The 4,587-nt window shown below is 34.9% G+C and overlaps 1 pseudogene; it reads left to right on the top strand.

Moving 5' to 3' along the window:
• The first annotated feature begins 2,927 nt into the window (after nucleotides 1-2,927).
• Nucleotides 2,928-3,914, top strand: LOC106734154 (olfactory receptor 4C16-like; annotated as a pseudogene).
• Nucleotides 3,915-4,587: the final 673 nt, after the last annotated feature.

A 4,587-nucleotide genomic window follows, 5' to 3' on the forward strand; every position in this document is an offset into this window, starting at 1 on the left:
AGTTATACAAGTGTTATATCTTCTTGGTGAATAAATCCTTCTAGTACTATAAAATGTCATCCTTTGTCTCTTCTTATATTTTTCATCTTTAGGAGAGATTTTTGCTATAGGGCACGTGGGCTCACCGGCGAGACAAAGAGACAGAAAGTGAAAAGGTCACTCCCCAGGGAGGATGGTCACTCCACAATCCCTTCTCCTCCATTCTCCTCTAGGGATTTGGGGCACATATGTAAACTCACCCAGTGTGAATTTAGATTATGGGGTCCAGGACTTGAACCGTGGTTGACTGTGGGAATCCAGTGATATAACAATTACTCCATCTGCTGGTCCCACATCTTTCATCTTAAAGTCTATTTTGTCTGATACCAATATTTCTACTCCCATCTTTATTTTGGTTTCCATTGTCATCGAATCTCTTTATTCAGACCTTCACTTTCAGACTATGTATGTCCTTATCAGTGAGGTGTGTTTCTAGCAGCATATAGATGGTTTTGGTTTTGGATCCATTCAGCCAGTTTATGTCTTTTATTGGGAGAATTTAATCCATTATTGTTCAACATTATTATTGATATTTGCGGATTTATCACTGTCATTTTGCTAGTCATTTTCTCAGTTGTTTTCTTGTTCTTCTGTTTCTTTTTATCTCTCTTTAGTTATCTTTACTCAACACTTCCCTCCATATTTCCTGTAGATATGCTCTATTATTGGTGAATTCTTTCACTTTTTGTTTATCTGAGAATAATTTGTTCTTCCCATTTGAAGGATAATCTTGCTTAATATAGTATCAGTTGGAATTGTTTATCTTTTTATATTTGTATAAATCTTCTCTCTTTTTTCCTTGCCTGCATTGTTTCAGTTGAGACGTCTGACGTTAGCTAAATAGGATAGCCTTTGCATAACTGGACATTTTTCCCTTGCCAATTTTAAAATACTGTCTTTGTCTTTAATTTTTATCAATCTGGCTATGATGTGCCAAGGGGAGGATCTTTTTAAGTTGATTCTATGGGGTTATTTTTATTTCTTGGGTCTGACTTTCGACCTATTTCTCTATATTTAAAAAAAATTTAAATTATATTTCATGAATGAAGTTTCCCATGCCTTTAATAGATTTTTCACCTTCTGGAATATCCAGTATATGAATATTTGAACATTTCATTGTGTCTAGAATTTACTATATGTTGTCCTCATTGTTTTTTTGTTTAGTTTTTGTTTGGTTGGTTGTTGTTGTTTCTTTTTTTTTTGGTTATTTGACCTATGTTAGAGATTTTGTCTTCTAGTTCAGAAATTCTTTCTTCTGCATGGTTTAATCTGCTGTTTCTGCTTTCTAGGGAGGCTTTAATTTCTTATATTTTATTCTTCATTTCCAGAAGTTCTGTTTGATTTTTCAGGGTATCTATTTCTTTATAAAATTCCTTTTTTATGACCTGAAATAATTTTCTCATTTCCTAGAACTGATTTTCTGTTTTCTCTTGCATCTCATTGAGCTTTGACCCTATAAATATTCAGAATTTTCTGACACTGATGTGTGTTTCTCTGTTCTATTCACACTCACCTAAGGGAGAATTATTGCCTTGTTTTCTCATGTTTGTTCAATATCTGTTCTGGTTTCTAGTCATCTGATGCAGTGTTCCCTTTTTTCCCCCCCTATTTATTGGAGTAAATTCCATAGTACTGGTGGTGGAGGAAATTACACTCTTAGTTCCCAGGTGTGCTCCAATTGGAGGGCTCTGTCTCCCCGTTCAGAGCAGTTAGAGATAACTTCAGGTGTTTAGAACCTTTGCCAAGTGTTCAGCTCTTGATGAGGTGGTCACAAGGTAAGAAGATATAACTTAGTGAAGAGGGTCAAATCACCCACTGTGCAAGTGCAACGTACATGCCCTAGCACAGGCTCACTCAAGGAGATGTTCCCAGACCGGACATAAGTGTCCTGGCAGACCAACAAAATACCAGGCCCCAAGAACGGTGGACAACAGTGTGTAAAGTTCCAAAGTATCTCCCAAGCCCTGAGCACAGGCTCAACCCAGGACAACTACTTGTTTATGTCCTTTCAAAAGATGTTTAAGCCAAAAACCTTGAATCATAAGAATAATAATTATTGAATAATAATATACCTCATCCCCTTTTAATGAGATGTCCTAAGAGATTCTGAGTTCTCAAGGAGTGTCTTTAATAAATTAACAGAAGAAAATTAGAAACAGGAATATTCATATATTACTAGTTGTTGAAGAACATTATTTTCCATTCATCAGTATATGTCAAGTACTAAATATCATAAATGTACTTCAATGGAATAGCAAATTACCTAGACAATAAAGGTGCTTTCTTCTTTCAAGCTGGAAAATCTGGGAGAAATTATATACAGAAATGCAGCAAAGTATGTATTTACAAAAAGCATATATTGGTATGGATATGTATACTAGATATGTAATATATAAATATGTATAAATAATATACTGTCTTTGGAGCATCAGTGATGTGTAACTTTAAATTTATATCATAAAATGACAAGGACAGTCAAATATATCCTAAATGTTGAGTGATGTGCGCCATGCAAAATATGGACACTGAGATTTGCTAAATATGAAAACATGAAGATAATATCAAATAGATCTATACCTCTTTTTACTAATTGAATTGACAAAACATCAGAAGCATTGCAAAATCAACAAAGCTTGTACTTGATAAATGTCTTAGAAGATATTATATTCATAATCATGTTTGAGACTCAGAATCCTATGAAATTGGCATTCGAATTGAGGAACAAGAATTGAAATGACCTATTTAGACACTTAGTTCCTGAAAAGGAATATGTAATTGTCTTTAAGATATTCTATAACATTACATAACACATCATAAATAAATTCCTTTATCTTTTGCAGTTAAACTGTTTCACACTCATCCCGTTCCTCATTCATGAAACTGTGTAACTGAATAATACTGTGACTGAGTTCATTCTGCTTGGGTTGACACAGGATCCTGTTAGGAAGAAAATAGTGTTTGTCATTTTCTTGTTTTGTATTTGGGGACATTGGTGAATAACTTGCTTACTCTCACCACCATTCAGATCAGTCCTGTACTTGGGAGTCCCATGTACTTCTTCCTTTTCTACTCAACCTTATCTGATACCTGCTTCTCTACTTCTGTAGCCCCTAAATGACTGTGGATTTCCTTTTGAAGGAGACCACAATTCCTTTCAGTGAGTGCATAATCCAAGTATCTACATTTAATTTCTTTGGCTGCCTGAAGACCTTCATTCTTATCATCATGGCTGTTGATCACTATCTGGTCATCTGTAAGTCACTGCACTACATAACCGTCATGAACCATCGACTCTGCAGTGGGTTGGTGGTCATGGCCTGGGTGGGGTCCTGTGTATATTCTTTAACTCAAATTTTCCATATTTGAAATATTAACTTTGTAAGCCAAACAATGTGATTGAATGTGTATATATATAAATTTTCCTTGCCTTGACTTTGCAATTTTGTGATCCCAATGTAATTGATCACTATTTCTGTGATTTGCAGCCATTGTTGAAACTTGTGTATACAGACACATGCATGATAAGCCTACTGTTGATTTCTAATAGTGGGGCCATTTGTACAGTGAGTTTTGTCATACTGATGTTCTTCTGTGTTATATCTCATATTATCTGAGAAACCACAATGCTGAAGGGAGGAGAAAAGCTCTCTCCACCTGCATCTCGCACATCATCACGGTCATCTTGCTTTTTTTTTACCTTGCATATTTACATACACATGTCCTGCAATCACTTTTTTTTGTGGATAGAATGGTAGCTCTATTTTATACAATTATAACACCTTTACTTAACCCTCTGATTTCTACTCTGAGGAATGGCAGAAGTGAAAAATGCCATGAAGAAGTTATGGAGCAAGAAATTGATTTCAGACAACTAACGATTAATGAAGATTTCAAAATTCTTCTACTTATCCTTACTATAATGTAAATACATTTTCAATAATTTTTCATAAAATAGATTGTTCAATTTACTCTCTTACACAGTTTTATTTTTCCCCTGGAGTCTTATAGTTCTAGACCAAAAGGATGGTTCATTAACTTCTGTATTTTGGAATTCTAATATTGGAGGGCAAGGCAATTATCTGAACAGATAGATATCTTTTAAAGTAAAATTATTGCATTATACAGCTATTTTAAAAAATCTAAGTGTTTTTGGATTAAACGGTAGCTCAGTGATAATACACAATGCTGTGCAAGGCTATTCTGCAGGGTTGGATTTCCGGTCAAAGCCCAGACTTCTCCCTCAGTATGCTGGGCATGTGTATGCTCACATAGCAGGACTGTCTGAAGACTGAGCTTAGAGTAAAGCATCAAGACCCTATTGGGTGTGTGCTCTCTGTTTCTCTTACTCATGGAAGAAATAAATAAACTTTAAACAATACACATTTTTTTCTCCTTAAGAGTATTTTTGATAAGTTTTCTATTTCCTCATATTCTGTGAGGCTTTACCATTTCAGTCTGGTTTAGACTGTTTTAATTAGGCCAGCACACAATTTTCAGGGGATTTAGGAGGGAGATTGTAGTTATATCAAATGTGTGCATAAATTTGGG

Source organism: Tupaia chinensis, unplaced genomic scaffold (assembly GCF_000334495.1).
Source record: "Tupaia chinensis unplaced genomic scaffold, TupChi_1.0 Scaffold149330_1, whole genome shotgun sequence".
Classification (NCBI taxonomy): Eukaryota; Metazoa; Chordata; class Mammalia; order Scandentia; family Tupaiidae; genus Tupaia; species Tupaia belangeri.